Genomic DNA, 19,680 nt, shown 5'->3' with positions numbered 1-19,680 from the left:
AGAGAAAGCCAGGAGAGCACCGCTGCAAGCCTCAGCGCTGCAACCGCACTGCGGACAGCTCAGCACCCTCACCGGGGCTCACGGTGCTCCTGGCTTCTTCCCAGACTTGCTGAATAGACCTGGACAAGGCACGCTCCTCTTAGCACAAGCCGTTTCCCTTGCAAACTGGGGATAAAGCTTTTCTGCGAGAGGCTCTCATGTTCAATCAAAGGAAATGCTCTGAAATCAAAGGGGAGTTACCAGGCGTAAACCGCTGTAGTAAAGGATGTGCAAGGGGCTGGTTTAGTGCTTCGTGCCTCCTCTCCGTGCCCGAGTTCATAAATGCTCTGAGTAGAGATTGTTCAGCAGAGCAGAGCTACTCTCCCCTGATAACGGCGACAAGGAAGCATGGGCACAGCTATCTCTGACCGCAAGGATGCTCGAGAACCCTGCAGCACAGCAAGGTGGTGTTGCCGTAATGCTGACAAAATTGTCACCGTCTCTGAGGGAGCTCAGGCTCCTCTGGCAACTCTGAAGCAGGACTGCAGCTGCAGCCCCAGCACGGCGTACATCCAGCCGTGCATCACAGCTGGAGACATTTAACCCACCAGCCCCAAAAGACGACCAGCAAAATTCTTAATCAGCCTAGGACACCTAGGTGGCAGAAATCAGACACCTCTCTTTCTCGCTGCGCTGATACTTGACACCTGCTATCTCAGAAACTACAGCTGGCAGCTATCGAGCTTCAAGCACACTGCTGCGAAATAGCTTATAAATTACCTTGCGTCAATAGAGAAGGTGCTGGGAAAAGAGGGCTTTATTCTCCATGCAGCCGCTGAGGACAGAACCGGGGCTGCCAACACCACTGCGCACCGGAGCAGCGCAGAACAGACGCCTGCTCTCCTGGTTGCCTTGAAGTATGACACGAAGGGAAATTTAACACTTCATAAGTTTCAGGACTGGTTTATTCAAGTTTTGGGAAGTCTCACTTTCATCCAAAACCTGTGAACATGGGTCAATGGCTTTGGACAGCAGTAAATCAAAAATGTGTGGCCAGAAAGCTGTGATTCCCTAATCCAGTCTTGTTGCGAGGAGCAGCTATAACTATCACTCAAGAGATCTCTCTCTAAACTGTCGATAAAAACCTCCAAAAACAGAGCCCACAACTCCTCCAGGCAGTCCATGTCAGTGCATCCCTTACAAAGCGCTTTTTCTAGTTTCTTACCTGGGTCCTGCTGGACTGAGGTGTATCCTGCCCCGCTTCACCGGCGCATCTGAACATTGTTTGGTTATTCAAGAACCTCAATACCAACAGAATAGAATTTAACGGGTGGTGACCTTAGTTGCAAGCAGATTAAATGATTAAATGATTCGCCCAAGGCTAGTCAAAAGGTCCCTGTGGCAAAGCTAGGAGTTTTATCTCCTGAGCCACAGCCTGGCACTCTCCCCAGGTGACATCCAGCTGCAGTTTATTACAGGAGAATATTACAGCGCAGCACCAGGGAAGATCACAGAGCGGCCACCGAACTGGAGGAGGAAAAATAAGCAGCAGCTTCTCCTGGCCTCACTCCAAGTGCACCACAGGCAAGTGAAGAACCCCAGCTTCAAATTAAATGGGTCCCCAGCCACTCCATTAAACAGAAATCCTGAAACAGAAATCCTTTGGCTGTGCCAGCCCCGTACAGCGAGTGGTGTTCGTTATCCCCAATACTCCCCACGGCAGCCAGATGTATTTACACAGTAGCCACAGTGCTGTTACCTAAGTAAACCAGGAAATTGTACATTTGTTAAAATTAGGTTCTAAGATGCTGAATCCCCAACTGTGCAGCTATAGATTTCACTCAGCCAGCAGCACTGAAATTATTAAGAGCATGCAACTGCCTGCGTGCACATTCAGGCACGCTTCCCCATTGGAGGGGTGTTTACCGGTTATGATACTCAGTGCCACTCCAGAATGGGCTCATCTTTTCAGATTATGAGCAATAAGCACCAAGTGGAACCTACACAACCGCAGGCCACATGCTGCCCGTCGCTGTGCCTTCCCTTACCCCACCAGGAGGATCAGCAGCCAGACATCAGGCAGCACCACCTTGGGCAGGATCCGCAGGGATGCGGAGTGGAGGGACACGGATGGACTGGCTCAGTTGGTGTGTGACCACCATGACCAGAGCCGAGGGGCACAGAGGGCTCGCTGCTGCACTCCAAATTGCAGCTGCCAGTCAAAATGCCAGCATTCCCACTGCAGAACTGGCAGAAATCATCATCCAGATACCACCCTGTGGGATCACACGGATTTGGAAAGGCAGAACGTAACTGCAAAAGCCCTTAAGTTAACAACCAAACTGAAGCAGACAGGTTGATGCAGGAGAGAGCTGCACAGCACCGAAGAACCCTTCAGGGACCATTAACCAGCCCTCGTCAGGCCTGTCTCAGTGGAAGTACCTGCTATGAACTGCAATCAACACCAGCTTTATCAATGACATTAGGGAAGTGACTTTACCTCTCAAAGCCCCTGCCTGCCTACCCTTTTAAGTGCATCACTGGGGTGCTTGATGTGTTTTTGAAAGAGGGCTTAAAATGCTTCACATTTCCCAGGATTCAGGCGTCTCGCTTCCTCCCCAGGTGCTACTGAACACAACGGTCAGCGACCACCACGGAGCGCACCACCGCGGGACGCAGGCCGGTCGCCAGCAGGTCCCATGCATGGGTGCCCGTGGGGTGCTCAGCACCGCCAGCCTGATGTCCCCCACCCCAGGCTCTGAGCTCCAGCCAAGGAGCCCAAAGCCTGGAGCTGCCTCAGCTCCATCCCACCATCAGCTCTGGCCCCTCTCCTACAGAGTCTGGATGTCAAAGTGCACCTGAGAACGTGGCTGCTTCCCACTCATCTGCTCCGTGCTCCTCTGCCCTGCTTTTCATTTCAGAGCTCTGGCAGATCACTGATTAATTCAAGCCTGTTTAATAACCCTTCTGTCTAGATGAAACAAGCTGTCTTGTTTCTTTATTTTTAACACTAACTCTTGTTTCTTTGTTAAGGATCTTTCTGTCGTTTCTAAACTTCTGTCTCTCCAAGCAAGCTGATAACAGGACAGAAAAAGCATCTGCTTCGGTCCACTTCTGACATCAGCCACGAGTTCCAGCACAGGGGCTGGACACCTCGATGGATAAGAGGCCCCAAACGCCTGCACTTGTTCCGTGAAATGATTACTATTTCTCTCCACTTGCTGTAGCAAATCCCTGCATGGCTTCAGACCAGGCCACAAACACCAGGGACCAGCGCCCAGCTCCGGACCACGCAGGGGAGAGGGAAGGAGACCGGGAGGAATGGCAGAGCTGGGGGAGAGCGTGGATCCCTGTGCCTCTCCACCCCACTGTGGGCAGAAAGCAACCTTCGGTGAGCCTGAGAGCCGTCACCCTGCCTGCAACCCCCTGGCTGTGCCCCCAGTGCAGCAATCAATTCGCAATGGCCGGGCAGGCGTGGGGTCCCGCAGCTGCTCTGCCACTGCGGCGGGGGCCAGCAGCCCCCGTCCTCCTCCCAGCCTTCACCTGCTCTCCCTGCTGTCCTCGTGTGGAGGGTTTTGTGCCTCGACCAGTTATCAGTGCGACCACTGCTGGGCAAAGCCTCCTCCTCCTCCCACCTTTGCCCCGTCCGCCTGCACGCCCGCGGGCCAGCACCGAGTGACCCACAGGGACCCCGCTCCCGATGGGGCTGAGCTGGAGCCGCTCAGCTGTCTCCTGCCTCTTTGAATTTCAAAGCTGCACTTGTCTGTAGAGCAACTGAGTCATTTCCTTCCTATATCCAGACTATCGGACCAGATCCAGCAGTGGCCGGAAAACAATAAATCCTTCAAGGACTTGTAAGGCCATATTTCACAGGAATGCAGCAAGCCCGCCTGCTGTGAGAGCTCCTAGCACACCCTCGGATCCATCGCGGGGAAGTCTGGCCCCATCCCTGTCCCACCTCCCAGGGCAGCCCCCACGCACACTCCCTGAGCATCACCCAGGGGCCGTGAGCTAAGAACCAATAACGAAATTTCCTCGATCCCATTCAGCCCATGGAGGATCGAGGATGGTGAATTGGACGTGGGACTTGACGGGCCTTTTGGCAGGCTGCAGCCACAAGGAGTTGGTGCCACGAAATACAGGGGGAGCAAAGCAATGTGTGAGAACCGGCACAGGTTGTAGGAACGCTTTCATCGGGATCAGTTTACATGCATCTCCTTTACAACCACAAACTGGTCTTCCAGATCCACTGAACAGTTCTGTCAAAATTTCATCAGGATCACTGGGGACGAGAACAAGGCAAAACTAAGTGATTTCAGCTTTTCATGGCCTGAGAGCTGCAAAACTTCCACTGAAACAACAAGGTTGAGATGCTTTGTCAAAAAAACCCTCTGTACTTGAAGCTGAATTTCCATGCAGCTCTGAGGGAAAATTGGTGCATTTTCCAGGAGCAATCAGTGCTGCCTCCATCGTCTTTTTGGAGGCCAGAAACAAAACCCAACTGACTTGTGGGAAGATTTATAACACTATTAATCAAATGAGCCCAAATACATGGGGAAAAACTAAGTGACAAGGAAATTAATATTATATCCTCTTCAGAAACAAGATGGCTAGTGCAGATAATATGGCAACGTGTGGTGCTTACAATGGAAATTTCAAACAAGTCTACAAGGAAACGAATGGTTAAAAACCACGTTGCTGGATTCACACTCAGAAGTGAAACCTCTGGCTGCAGACCAGCCCGATCCCACCCAAATTCTCCCCCCTGAGGTTAAGCCTCCAAGTGACCCAGTGCTCTGGGCAAAGTTAATTTTTTAAACAAGTTACACAACACCCTTGGAAGTCCTTGAAAGAGCCTCTGTTTTTGTTTGTTTCTGAAAAGTCGTTCTAGCACTCCCCAGCTCAGCCCGAGACAAGCTGTGGCCACCTCCAAGTCAGCCGATTTATCTGGTGGAACCGACGGAACAGACCTGCCCCTGTCACACAATTCACGCCCCGAAAAGCCGAGTTACGCAAGCACTTGTCCCGGCACCTTATTATACACCAGTGGACAAGCAAAGGGGCTCCTGCCTCTTTCTTCCAGTGAACTCCGAGTGCTTGCCCGTGCTCCTCGGTTGCTATGAGACTTTAAAAACTGTCTAAACCTGTGGCCACCACGGGCCCTCAGCACAATTCCTGCCCTGCAAGGCCCCTCATCTGCCAGGGGAGGCAGGGAGAGCTCAGGGAGGGCTCCGCGCTGCCACCGCGATGAGCTCCTTGCTGACTGCACAGACAGCTTCACAACAGCCTGGAGACAAAGTCTGCAACCAAACTTTTGCTGCTGCCCCAGACCTCAGCCAAATGGATGATTTACTGCAAGCGTTTTTTCATCTGGCCCGTGGAGCTTCTGTTAAACAACAGGCGATACCTCCACAATGTTGGACTGATTCAGAAGGAAAGGGGCAGGCCCCAAAGGTCAGTTTTTAGAAGGTTCAAGGGCAAACAGAAGCATTTTCCATGTCAGGGGGACTTTGTGGAGCTCACACTCCCTGCTAACAGGCAGCAAGCTTTTCTCAGCGTCTGGAGTGCAAGTATGTAGGCAGCAGCTTTGGGGAACAGTTAATATACAAGCTGTTGACTCAGAATAACAAAAAAAACACCATCACCACCTAAAAAAAAAAATAATGAAAAAGCTGCTCTCCTCTAGCAGCCTAGCCTCGACAAGCAGCTTTGCCTTTCCTGCTGACCTACAGCTCCCAGAGCTGAGGGCTGAACTGAGGAAGGTATTTGGGCATCTCCGTTCCTACCTGTGCCCTACCCTCAGCACCAGCGGTTAATAAAATGAAGGCAGCAGAATTAATGCTCGGGGGGCTGCAGCAGCACAGGTAAAGTTTGCGCCCATGTGCACTGACATCCATGTGCAGTGCCTCCCTGTGCCTGGGTGGATTTTGATAACGTGGCTGCCTACTGCATCCATACAGACACTTCTCACCAAAACCCGAGGTAGCTGAGGTGCTTGGAGTGTGCACAGTCATGCCGAGATGTCCCCCGAATCACACACAGTACTTAGCAATAGGTAAGACCTGACGTAACACCTGTGAGATGGCAAATCCTTAGGACAGGAATAATTTAGCCAGTTAGGAAACCTATGACAGTGTTCCCTTTTCCTTCCCTGCCCCACCTCATCGCAATTGCATTAAAAATGAAGAGGAAATTCACAGGTTTTTTTTTTTTTTTTTTTTTTAATAAAATAACATTGCAGGCTGTGACATAAACCAGCAAAGACAGGAAATACGATCATGAGGGCACTGCTCCATCCTCTGCTCCTGTCACTGTGACTTTTTGGGTACTTGGCAAATGAATGAGTAAAGGAGACAGCCTGCATGTTTTATGGAGTTGAACTGTAACATCCCTGTTAAGCAGCCAACTTACCATTTTCCTGCTCTGACATCAATAAATCTCCCCAGCCACAGGGAACAAAGATCTTAACATGAACTGGCTGCACACGAACTCCTCATATTTGGCTACCTAGGCAAACCACCGGCACGCTGTGGTCTGTGGCGCTCGCTGCTGTTCTGTAATATTCTCAAAGTGGGAAATTGCACTTTTCAGTAACATGACTGGGGAAGTTTTAACGCTGCTACTGACGTGCACACCTTCATTACAGCACTTGCTTTTCTGACAGCCAATTCCCAGAGGCTGGAGAATCCCAGCTTCCCACTGCTAGCAGACTACGGCCTCTTTGGGGTTATGAAAAGAGCCTTGACAAGGCAAAGTCTGAAAGCGCAGCGATCAGGAAGCAAATAATACTTAAAACAGGTTTTGAATTCTATTATCTCAAAATGCTGGGGCTGAAAGGCACTTTTTGGAAGCTTATTTCAAGGTGAACAGCGCAAAGCAGTGTTAAACGTTGAGCATGGAGGAAACCCCACACACACCTCCACGTGCTGCCAGGCTTCTGCTCTTCCCTTGCCAGCCTCCAGGTGCCACGGGGTGATGCTGAGCCACAACTTCCCTCCCAACCTCGAGCGCCCTGTGCCGCACACGAGGCATTGCTCCCAGCCTTCTTTCAATGAGGACACAAAACTGCTACAGAGGAAAAGCCACTCATAAATCTCTCCAGTAGGCATTTGTTCCCAGCTCGCCGAGCCTGGAAATGCCACGAGGCGCCTGTCCCACGCTGAGCCAGCGGCCGACGGAGGTCCCGCGTGCACCGCGGTGGCTTCGCTTCCTGCCCAGCCCACGCGCCCGGAGCCAAGAGTTGCCCGAGAGCTTTCCTGTTTTCCCCACTGCTGCTCAGCATCCGAGACATGGCACGGGGTGCTGGAAGCCGACCCCCCGTCACTGCTGCTGAGTGAGTTAAAATTACTGTTTTTCTAATGCTGTTAACAGCCAGCCAGGAGCTGAAAGCAAAATAAGCCGTTTCCTTTAACCTTCCTGATAATGCACAGGGAGCAGCCTCTGCACAGACCGTAACACCCCGTTCCAAGCATCATTGGACTGCTAGATAGCAAAGAGATACTGAGTTCATCTGCACCGGAGTAAGCTTTGCCCTGCAGCCCAAGAGCTTCTCCCCTGTCTTGGGCAGCCCAGGGGAGCACCCAGCACCCAGGGCACTGCGGGAGGCAGAGGCTGGGTGCCTGTGCTGGCTCCTCTGGACATCCTCCTGCTAATACCGGATTTTGCAGCTATAACTGTTTCCACAGAGGCTTCTGCTAGCACAGACACTCCACAAAGCAGCAGCTCCCCTTGCTCCCGAGCAGCACCGGTGGCCGCAGCCCAGCTGGCAGCGTGGGCACGGCGTTACGTGGCGCTCGCACCGACCCGGAGAGCCCGCGCTTCCCAGAACAGCTTCCCCAGAGCCCAGGCAAAAGCAGATCCAACGCCACTTACCGCACTCAGAGGAGGCTCGGGCTCGGTGGCAGCCAGGAAGGAGGCTGCCCTTCCTCACCAGCTCCTGCCTCGGCACTGAGCCCCCTCCCCAGCTGCGCAGCCCCGACTCAGCCCCCAGCTCTGTTAACGAGCACAGAGAGGAGCAGCGGCAGCAGGAGGCGGTGAGGTGAGAGGTCAGTGTAATATTTACTCAGACATCACCTTTCACTTTTATGAAGCGGGGAAATCGTGTCGGAGCAGGAAAAGGGCTGCAAGGGACATTCCAGCCTGGGAAGCCACCGTTGCACTGAGAACAGCATGCAGCAGCCCCAGACAGCCAGGGCAGGAGGCTCCACCAGACCCCCGGACCCCCCTGAAACTGCACATGGCAGGTACGGCTCCGGGCGGCTCAGCATCCCTGTCACTTGATCCCCACTGCCACAGGGGAGCCAAGGGGTTTGTCAGGGAGGCAGAGACCCCCTCCAGGTCCCCTGTGCTTGAGGATGTCAGCCCGGAGCCCATCGCACCACCAGCAGCTTTAAGGAACCTGCGGGAGATCAGGCACACGGTGCAAGGAACTGCAATAGAAACGCATGAGCTGGGAGGCAAAATTTCCCCAGCAGACCTCGGTTCCTTAGAAGAACCATCCCCTCTGCCAAGCGGCGAGATGGTTCCGAGCGTGCCTGCACACAGAGCGCTGTTAACACAGCCAGACACCACGCCAGCATCTCAGAGCAGGGCAGGATTGGTGCCGGGGCAGGGAGCAGCCGGTCTTGTCCCCGCTGCTGTGGCACAGCACAGGTCCAGCTCGCGGGGCTCTCCCAGGCTATCACTCTGCCTTTTAAGATGATCTAGATTTTTTTTTATATAATGCGATTCTGATGCCTTTTATCTCCCGCTCCGAATGTAATTTTAGCCCAGGCAAAGCAGGATTAAACTTTCATAATACGATACATTTATCTCGCTTCTGTTCACCCCATCACCACCTCCCAGTTCGATTTCACCCAAACAGAAGCAATGATTACAGCAAGAAACATGAGATGGGATCTATCAGACAGCAGAAGGGAGGGCACCTCTTTCCCAGCACCCCGTCCCTGCCTGCCCCCTGCCACAGCAGCCAGGCTGCCAGGAGCCAGCACCAGGCCGACAGCATCGCTCAGGCCCTCTGAAATACACAGGTGGATCCTAATTTGGACTCAAAACCCAGCAGGGAGCACACAGATTAGGTGCATCACTGATATAAGTTGCACCTGTGTGTTTGGTAAGCCTTTGTGTGCTTTCTTGGTGACCTCCTGCTCCAGCTGCACCCCAGCAGCTCCCAGCGCCTACGCTTGGACCACAGCAGGCAGAGGAGCCACGAGCCGTGCCAGGGAGCCAGACATTCCTGGACCAGGAGCAGGAAGAGCCAGCCTGCCTCAGCCAGGAATTTCTGGAGAGCACCAAACCCTTCCTGCCTCCCCCACACGTGCTGTTTTCAGCGACCAGGTGCAGCAAAACGACGGCTCAGACCCGCAGCCACCTGCAGCTCCTGTGATCCCCCCTCCTAGGACCAGCCGCCAACGCGCAGCAGCGGCCACAGCTCCGCCAGTTCCTTCTGCATTTATTTTTGCAGGGAGGCTCCGGTCTGGCTCCGCCAGCCTGATCCAGAGGATCCCCTCTAGTGGGACGAGGTGGTATTTCAAGCCCACCACCCGCTGCCGTCTGCTCCCAGAGCCCTCCATGCCCGGGCTGGAGCCGCAGCCAGGGTGGGAGCACCAGGCCCAGGCAGACCAGGCTCACAGCCCCCTCCCTCACCAGCACGCGGCCAGCACTCGGATTTTAACCACGGAGAACGAATCTGAACGCGACCCCCCCCAGGCAGCCGCCTCTGCCGCCCAAGGACAGCACGCTGCCCTCCAGCCTGCTTTTGTTCACTTCTCTTTTCAGGGCCCAGGCTCTCCCTGCGCCGCTCCCGCAGACAAAGGACTCGTGGCCTCCATGCACCAAAGCGCCTCCGAGCCCCGCAGCGCCAGGGCAGCCCCGTGCCAGCACCCACGGGGCTCTCGGCGGGTGGCGCAGGGAGGCCGCGCACAGGACGCCTTCAGTGACGGTCATAAGGATGCATTGGATCCAGCCGGGGTGTTTGTGGCTCAGGACTTGGCAGCACCTTTCCCCCCAACCACCCCGGGTTCCCCCTGCCCTCCCCTCTTTTGGTGTGGCGGTGGCCTCCTAGCCAAGCTGGTTAAGAGATTAACACTCTAAAAACCACATTTACTCTAATTAGCCATGAAATCTTTGTAACTAAGTGAAAAAATGTTTCCCTTGAGGGATTTTTGTCCATTCATCACTGTTTGAATTGCCAGGGAGAGAGAGGAGAAAAAGAAGAAAAGAGGGGGAGAAGAGGGGAAGAAAACCTCAGATCTAATGAATTAACAGCGCAGCGCCCCAGGGGAGCAGCGGGCTCCTACAAAACACCTCAAAGGGGGCTTTTCACTGCTGGCCAAAGGGACGCTTCGGAATTATTTCAAGTTAGCAGACCGCAACACAACGCTCCGCGAACCGGGCAGCCTGGCTGGAGGACTGCGTGCCTCCCTTCCGCGGGGACGGACAGACGGATGCTGCGCGCACGGACAGCTGCGTGCCGCTGCCCTGGGGACAGCTGGGGGACAGGGCCTCCAGTTGTTCTCTTACTGGGGGGGAAAAAGCTTCAGAAAGTTGTGGGGGTGAGAATCTCACCATGACTCGGGCCCATAAATATTTCAAATCGCTGGAATAAGAACAATTATATTCCTGCCAGCGCTTTTCTTGTGTATTTTAAATGTGTCACCGCCTTCCACTTTCTCCCCCGTTTGTGTTTCTCATAACAGGCCCATGAAATAAAGATTAGCTGAATAATCAAGAGTGTTTAGAAATGTGAAGGGGCTCGTCTCAGGAGCACTGCGCACTCAGGTTCATCTTTTTTTTTTTTTCTTTTTAAGGATGCCAAACCCCGGCGGGGGAGGACAGTTTGCACACACCAAGAGCCAGGCTAGAGTGGGAGCGCACGGTGCCGAGCGTGCAGGGACGAGGCGAGCAGAGCGCACGCTTCCCCATCAAAAATGACAGCCTTGACACCAGGCGGAAGAGGGGGGCACTCTTCCCCATTACATATTTATTGTGCAAAGCTGCAGAGGGGCCAATTAAAACAGCTTGATCACTGCCACGTTCAGGCAGACGTGTATGCGCGCAGAGAAGCAGGAGGAGAAGCAGGTGTACGTTTTCCTGTTGCAGTTACAGCTCAGCTCGCTCCTCTGAGAGCCGCTGAAAATCCCAGCTCAACAAAGGTGCTGCTGAGGCAGAAGCCAGCTCCTACAGGAGAGCAGCACACTGGCACCCAAAAAGAAGAAGAGCTTTCCTCCTTCAGCCCTCCTCCCCTATACCCCATGCAGTTTCTCGGTGTTAGCTTTTGCTCTTTCCTAGTTCAGTTCTTCGTATAAGCTGCCTACTGCATGAGGCAGGCTGCACCCACCTCTGCCCCAGCTTTTGGGCGATTGCTCCAAGACACGCTCCTGACTCCAATGTTTAGCTGCAACAGGAGTTCCCGAAGTAAGTTCTGGAAAGCCTCGGAGTGGTGGTTAACCGGGGATCTCAGGAAGATACTGCAAATCACACCTTTCCCTGAGACGCCACAGGGTCTGCACAGCAAACGGCTCCAAATGCCATTTCCATTTAGCTGTTTTGCAAGCCAATTTGTCACATACTAATGTAATTTGCTGAAGAGAGTTAAAGAGCACAGGGCAGTAGCAGTCACCTTTTTTTTTTTTTTCTCTCTCTCTAGACTCCCACATCCAGCCTGGATCTGCATTTTCACTTTTGCATCAAAACCGAAATTCCCTTCTGTGAGAGGCGCAGGGAAGCTCAGGGTTAACACGAAGAGCAAGACAGAGTGATAAGAGCACCAGGAAAAGCTGTTTCTATCATATCGGTGGATTGTGTGCACGTTTCGTGCAGCATCTGTTACCTGTTTCTACCACACAAACTTGTTACCAGCCGGGGGGGAACCTCACAATTAATTACATCAAATAACACTATAAAAACAATGAAAAGTGAATTGTGCTAGTCTTCTTGCAACAAGCACTGTGGAGATGGTTGAGAAACATGACTGGTTCCCTATATAAGCCATTTCACAACAGTTACGCATCCACATTACCCATTGCTGGCGCCAAGTTTCTTAAGTCAAAGCTATTTTATCTGGTTCCCTGCACCACCCCAAAACCACATTTAAGCTTTGAGGTCCTCAGAGTGACAACAAATGGCAAAAGGACAGCAATAAAGAAAAAAAAAATCACTTTTTCAAGGATCTAACACCTCTGTGTTAAAGGAAAAAAGCTAAACATCTGCTCTGAAGATAGCACAGATTCCTTCCGAGGCATCCATCTTTCAGCTGTAAAGTAGGTCATTTGATTTAACTTTTAGAAGCACCGTTATCAATGAGGCCATGCAGAGAAGGACAGCCAAGACCAGCTCCCTGAAGCCAGCTGAGATCTATTAAGCACATTCAAGCCACCAGCGAAGTATCAAGTGCTCAGCAAATAGCAAGGAAACCCGATCAGCAGCAGGTTTTTGTATCGTGGTGCTCTGCGAACTTCACATTTTCTCACCTCCAAGCCAATATCTTGAACTGCAGGTCACAGATGTACAGGGTCTGCTGTTTTTTTTCCCCTCCACCACTTACTATTCGCGTCGCTTAATATCAGACTATTGACTTTCTGATACCCCTTTGAACGCAGATTAACTGAACATCATTCACTTCACCTCCAGGAACGTGCGTGAATGGGAACAAAGCCTGTACTGCCTGACCAGGCCAGGTTAAAGGGAGGTCAGGAGACGAGAGGACAGAGGCACCTCGAGTCCTCGCAGCGCAGCCTCTGCTGCGAGCACACAGCTCCGGGGCTGGAGAAGACGTGGACCACCGCACACAAGTCAGGATCTCCCTGAAGGGAGCCTGAACGCATTCGTCTTCCCTTCCCTCATTGCCTCTCAACAGAGGTCTTGCAAGGATTTAGGAAAGTTCTAAAAGGGATTTTTCTCCCCAGATTCAGGAGGTGCTTTCTAAGAACCCCTCCTCGCCAGCAGTAGCTGTGCCGGGAAGGAGTTCGTCCCGGCGCTGCCTGCTCCAGAGCACGGCCGAGCGCTAACAAGTGCCGGCGGGATGCCGGGGGGACCCGCACCGCTGCCGCGCACGGAGAACGGACCGGGAAGGGAGGAGGGAAGGAGAGGTGCCCGGGGGAGCTCCCCGGGATTTCTGCATCCCCCGCGGCCGCCGCTGGGCAGCACCTGGGGCTGCTGCTCCCGGCCCCAGCCGCTGCCGGCCGCGCCGGTTCCGCGGGAGCGCTGGGCTCGGCACGGCTCGGCTGGGCGAAGCAGGGCTCAGCACGGCTCGGCACGGCTCGGCACGGCTCCTGCCACCGAGCAGCGCACCCCGCAGCGCCCGGCGGCGGCGAGCCCCAGCCTCCCCCCGCACCCTCCCGGGCAGCGGCACCCCGGGGTGCCCGCGGGGCAGGAGCCCCTCGCCAGCCTCGGCCACTCACCAGACCTCGCGGCTCCGCTGCCGCCCTCCTCCTGGGGCTCCCCGGCTCACGGCGGGCTGAGCCGCACGGCCCCGGCCCCCGCCACCGTGCGAATCCAGGGCCGGGCGCCCGCCGCCGCCGCCGCCTGCGCTGCTCGTCCGCCTTCAGCCCCGCAGCCTCCCCGGGTGCGGCGCGGCTGGGCTCAGCCTCCGGTGCCTCGGCAGCCTCCGGCGCCTCCGCAGCCTCTGCCCGAGTGCGGCGGCGGCGAGCGCCGGCTCCCGGCCGCCCTCCCCAGCATCCGCCCGCCGCCCAGCCCGGGCGTGCTCCGAGCCCCCCCCGCAGCCCCGCTCCGAGCCCCCCGCTCCGCTCCCCGCCGCCGAGCCCCGGCGCTCCCCGCCCGCCGCCGCCGCCCCCGCGCCGCCCCCGCTCCCCGCCTTAACCCTTCCTCCGCCTCGGCGCCGAGCAGCGGGGCTCGCCCCCTCCGTCCGCCCCCCCCCCCCCCCCCGGCCAGGAGGAGCAGGAGAACGCGGCCCCCGGGCCCACCTGCGCGCCGCCGTCCCGCCCCCCCGCTCGCCAAAGCCGTCCCCGTGCCCCCGGCGAGCCGAGCGAGCTGCTGGGGAAGCGGCCCCGGTGCTGCTGGAACAAAGCCCTAAAGCCAACTCGGGAACGGGCAGCTCCGGAGGCTGCCCGACCCCCGGGGGGCTGAGGGGGGCTGCGCCTCCCCGGGCAGCACCGCACCTGGGTGGGGGTCAAGCGGGAGGGGGAATTAGGGGCTGCCGCCTCCTAAAGGCTGCCCGCCTGCCCCCTCGGCTGTGCCCTTCTTGGCTTACAGCCCCCCACCAGCTCGGGGAGGGGAGCTGGGGGCTGCCCTGACCCCCTGGTACGCCCTTTGTTGCCTTTTGGGCAGGATGAGGGGCACCCGAGTGCTCCGTTCCTCAGTTTCCCCATGTGGGAAATGGGTTTACACTGACAACTCAGTTTGCCACCGAGGCCACGTAGCTCTAGCAGAGCAAGAGCTGTGCACGCCCTGCAGGTCTCTGAAGCCACCAGCCGTGTCACCTCTGGCCTGCCAGAAGTGAGCAGAGACCACTGCTGCAGCTGGCTGGGAATGGGAGCTCTGCAAGTACCCACAGCTCCCAAACACGGGGATCACTCCGTGGGATCCAGTGGCTCACTGCACAGCCACCGCCTGGCTTCTCCTGCAGGCATAGCACAAGTGCTTCAGAAATGCCTGGAAGCTGTAGGGTACCTGCAGCCCCCTTGTTCAGCCCCTTCTGAGCCACACAGGTCACTCCTCCCGGCCTGCAGGGCCTTGGGAACACATCCACGCGCTGCAGGGCAGCTCCAGGTTTGGGAGCCAAGCTCGCCCCAAGCACGCTGTGATGTCTGCACGGCACAGCGCAGGCTCGGGCAGCAACCCAGGCTTGGAGCCTGCGGCAGGACAGCCCGGCCACGCTGCTCCGAGCCCCCACGAGCTCTGTGTTTCAGCTAAGCCTGTCCGAGCAAGGTGGCATGGGAGCAAGTTTTAGGATGGCAACTGATGGAGGGAATCAAAGGCACGATGGAGTGCTGGTTTGCATTTCTTGTCATCCAGAATTCCTTTCCAATTTATTTATGTGGCCCCACAACATCCTCCCATGAGTGCTGCTGGGCACAGGGCCCCGTCCCCCCGCTGCCCAGCCGGGGCCCACCAGGGGTCCCACTCCATGAACTCCCCCAGGGGCTGCCCCAAACCCCCCGGGTTGTGCGGTGTGGCCCACCGGCTGCCCTCTGCTGGCACCTGGCATTGAAGGGACAGGGAGGCAGAGGAGAAAACCTCTGTGTGTGCTCCACATCCAGGTGCAGAGGAACAGAGAGAAGTCAAGGGGTGAGTCCGATGGAAGAGCTTCGTCCCCCCTTGCCCGCAGGAGTATTTTCAGGGGAGAAGCCCCAGCCGCCGTTAGTTCTGCTGTCTGACCCAAGCACAGGGCTCAACAACCTTTGCGTGCTGCCTCACAGCTCTGGTTCCTGCACCTTCCCTTTCAAGGGGATTTTCCCCTCCTGGGAGGGCTGTAAACTAGGACATGCACTGCCCTGCTCCAGAGAAAAAATGGCACATTTGCTTGTGTGCCTTTCTCCCCATCTTTCTCCGTCCTAATCGTATTTAGCATCCTTCAGAAAAGGTTTTCCCTTCCAATACTGCCTGTATAACACTCAGTGGAGCATGAGCCTACCTCCCTACATGGCACAGTCAAGAGCCCAGTCCCGTTCCCATGAACAGGGTCCCCTTGACATTGCTGGGAGCTCTAGAGCAGGGCGCTTTGACATCCTGAAGAGATCCGCAAGTTGAATCTGTTTAGCTCAGGAGAGGGAACAGAAGACACTCAGTGGATGGCAGCATTGGTTCCTTAGCAAGCTTTTCTCTTTCACTATTCTGTCCCTAATACATTTACTGTGTCATGCATTCACAGCGAATGGTACTAAATCCTACTACAAATACCATCCTTGGTTAAATGCGCATCCCACTAATGCAATTTCCCCTTTCGCAGAAAGCTGTACAAGGCAGGTCAGAGTGTCTCAACAACCATTTCTCTCCTCTTTGCAGGACCGTCTGCATCCTGTCTTCTGTACATTATTTATTGATGGTCAATTATGTTCATGTATGGAGAGTCTGTCTCAGGCTAATTACAGGATTGCTTGGCCGGGGAGCAGCCCTGAGACTCGCAGAGTAGCTCGTGTATGGGGTATGGGAGCAAAGGGCTGGGGGGGAGCAAAGCAAAACAGGTGGAGATTCACCTCGGTTTGCTCAGGTGATGGATGTGCTGTTTGTCTCACGAGCTGTCTGTGTGCTCTAAATATTAGCAAGCTCTTTGCTGAAGCAACTGCTGCAGAAATCCTTCTGTTGATATCTGTATTCACCTTTTCCTGAAAAGCACAATAGGTGCTAAGTATTGGAATCAAAGTCTGGAGCCCAAACAGAAGAAAGGATCTGCCTCTAATTTCATCAAATATACAGGGTGGCAAACACTCACGCAGCGAGTTAAGCAAGTGCATAAGAATGCACATGCACGTAAGTGTGCAATCCTGTGCACCCAGAGCTCCACACAACCTCTGCATGCATTTACACACACCCAGTCACCGCAGATGCCGGAGCAGTCCTCGGGCAGCGGGGAGGCGAGGTGTCGGTGGAGGATTGCTTGCCTGTGTATTCCCCATTGCTCTCTGTCCCCCTCCGAGACAAAGTCCCCTGCTCCAGAGCACAGGGTCATGGCTCTGGCGGCTGGGAGCAGCCCCAGGCCTCTCCCCCTGCTTCCGTTCTCTGGCCAAGGCCCGGCTGAGGCGGCTTCACAGAATCACAGGATTGTAGGGGTTGGGAGGGACCTCAAGAGATCATGGGGTCCAACCCCTCAGCCAAAGCAGGTTCCCTGGAGCAAGTTGCCCAGGTAGGCGTCCAGACGGGTCACGAATATCCCCAGAGAAGGAGACCCCACAAGGCTTCATGCCTTCCCTGATGCCTCTCCCGCTGCCTGCAGCCGCATGCAGCAGCACCCGACCTTCTCATTTGCTCTGCATTTGCCACCCCAAGGGTCAAAACAAACAAACAAACAAAAAAAAAACTCTGCTTTTCCCTCAGTCCCGAAGCAGGACCTCTCCTTTTTTGCTCCTTGCCGGTGCCCGCTCGGGCGCGGAGCAGGGGACGAGCTCCCTCTGGAGGCCCCGGCGGCGGCTGCCGGCCCCGCGCCCCCCCGCGCCCCTGGGCAGAGCCTGCTGTTCCTCTGGACAAGAACCTTGTCAAATATTTTTATTTTATTTTTATTTTTTATTTTTCCTCTACTGTTCATACTATCTTCGTGGAAAATGGAAAGGATTTTTATTTTCCTAACCCCCTTTGTCCTTTCCCTTCCTCAGATTTTCTCATAAATGTGAGCTTTGGTTCCTGCCTCTGTATCCCATGGCTCGAACTGAGATGAAATTAACTCTGAAAGGTGTTTTTTTTTTCTTTTCTTTCTTTTCCTTTTTTTTTTTTCTTTTTTAAAACAAACCCTGTTTTCATTAAGTCCAAAGGCAGGAGAACAAAAAGTCCCAGGATCCTGAGTTATAGAGTGTCTTGTTACTGTCAAAAACACAATTGCTGACAACATCTGTGCTGAGGTTGTGTCAGAAATGCAAGGTGCAGACAATATGCCATGCCGAGTTGGCTTCGGATAGCTAAGAATTACCTCAGCTGAAAAAAACCAAAGGAATCGTACAGAGAAGAGCCCAAAATAACCCTGCCAAAAGACTAGTTCCACTTTGCTATTTAAAACCAGACAAACAAGCATGGAAACCTTGGTCATGTTGGCCCATCCCCAGAAGGCAACTGCATCGTCTTAGCCTGGCTCTTCCTTTGGCTCCATATTGTGACCACCCAAGGGCTGCACCCTGTGTAGATCTCCGCTCTTGTTTTACATAAATGTTCCACTGCATCCTTGGGTTTCCCACATCTCCCATTGAATGTGCTGCCAGGAGCACGGACAGCTCTTGCCATGTCAATCGCGCTAACAAAACTGTCCCAAGAAAGGGCCCCTGGGGCCGGACATCCTCTGGCTCTGCAGGATTTTCCCCTAAGAGCTGCTGAGAATGTCACCCAGCTCCACCACTGACCCCTGCTCCCAGCTGCCACCCCAGTGGCTGCAGAGATGCTGGGGGCCAGTGGCAGCATCCAGCAAAACCCAGGGGGGCTGCAGGGCTGGGCAGTGCCAGGCACAGGGCGCAATTGCAGCCCGTGGAGCCAATTACCAGCCCGCTAACTAAGGAGTCTCTGCACAGCCTTTGACATGAAACAGAAGACCAGCGCTACGCCAGCTTGTCACGTCAAGGATTTACAGCTTAATGATTTCCTAAGGGCCAAATCCTGTTCTGACACGAGCGCGCCTGCTTTGCCATCAATCAGGGGCATGCTCCGAGCGAGGCAGGGACGTCTCCCTACAGTGAGCAGCACACGAGCACTCACCTCGCCTGGGGAGCCCCGGTGCTGCCCAGCTCAGTGCAGCACCACAGACACAAAGGTTGCAGCCCCAATCTTCCCCCGTGGCCAGTGTGGGTGCCACAAGAAACTGGGAAAAAAATGGGTCCATTTTTGACCTGCTCGCATAAATTGGCTGAGGCAGGCGCAGCAAGACAGAGAGCTGGATTTTCTGTCATTGGTTTGTCTACATTATTAATTATTTACTAATAACACATTTACAAACAAGCCCACAGCTTGGGGCAGCCTTTGAAGACTTCCAGTCTGTGTTTATTCTGGTAACAGCAGAGGCTGCAGGGGAAAAGGCTTCATCACACCGAGCTCCCCGCACGCACAGCCCCAGGTCCATGCTCCAGCCTGGTTCCCAGCAGCTGGTCCTCATCCCAGTCTCAATTCCCACCACCTCCAGCCCAGGGGACCCCGGAGAGGTTTTGGGGACTTGCATGGTCCCCAGCCCCAATGGCTACAAGATTTGCAGAAATCCTCAAAAATTGCATTAGTGACACAACCATCCAGTTTTAAGAGCTGGGCAATCAAAGTGTGTGTGGGGACTGCTAACAGAGCACTTTAACTGCAGTGGTTGGGTGTTTTCCAAAATTGCTGGTCTAAAGAGCCGCATCTCAAATTCCTTGGGATCAACTGAAGTTTGCAGGCTTCCCACTATTCCTTTATGTGGAAGGGGTGTCTTTGGGGAGAAGCATCCACACGACCCGGTTAGGCACACTAGGAAGCCTGAAAGGTGGTCACTGTGATTAACAAGCTGTTTTAGCAATAAATCTCTCCTGCCTGCTCCATCGCAGCATGTTCATTGGAAATCTTTAGTTCCTTCATCATAAAGAAATGAGTACTTCAGGCTCCCTGTCCTAATGAACATAAAATATGAAACATATTGTCAAAGATGCTGTAAGCTCTGCCTTTTATTCTACAACAGTCTTTTTAATTTTTCCTGTAGGCAGTGTTTATTACTAACAATGCAAAACTAAATTATTTAAAGCCATAATTTCATCTGATTTTTCCCTCCTGTCTGAGCAGATTGAGATTTTTTCACTGTATAATGGGTGGGAAGGGGGATGGAGTTGGAAATCCTTTGATTTGTGGCTCTGTGATTGTTAATCTTCTGCTGTGAATTCCGCAAAGCATTTTGTAAGTGACTGAGGAATGCAGAGCCTGAAGTCTGCTTATCATTTCATGCTCTTTTCAGTATTTTTAGGAGTTTTTTTTTTCAGGAAAGGGTGGGGAGGGAGATACTCATAGTCAAAAGCAAACGCAGACGTTAAAAGAAACTCCTCTCTCTTCAGAGCATTCAGCCAAAGTCAGAGAAACCCAGAACAGGTACAG

General features: G+C 54.3%; 1 protein-coding gene across 5 annotated transcripts in view; it reads right to left on the bottom strand.

The window, feature by feature from the left end:
- Positions 1–13,683, bottom strand: part of PLXNA2 (plexin A2) — a 160,975-nt gene extending 147,292 nt beyond the window's left edge. For 4 of the 5 annotated variants that reach the window (XM_040535550.1, XM_040535552.1, XM_040535553.1 and 1 more), the window contains exon 1: positions 13,380–13,683. The gene's annotated coding sequence lies outside the window, so the exon portion shown is untranslated. Of the gene's footprint in view, positions 1–7,851; positions 8,342–13,379 lie in introns of those variants that run through there. The other variant, XM_040535551.1, reaches the window with a different exon arrangement.
- Positions 13,684–19,680: the final 5,997 nt, after the last annotated feature.

The sequence above is a fragment of the Cygnus olor genome, chromosome 24, assembly GCF_009769625.2.
Source record: "Cygnus olor isolate bCygOlo1 chromosome 24, bCygOlo1.pri.v2, whole genome shotgun sequence".
In the NCBI taxonomy this organism is placed as follows: domain Eukaryota; kingdom Metazoa; phylum Chordata; class Aves; order Anseriformes; family Anatidae; genus Cygnus; species Cygnus olor.
This window is presented reverse-complemented; position numbering and strand designations above follow the sequence as displayed.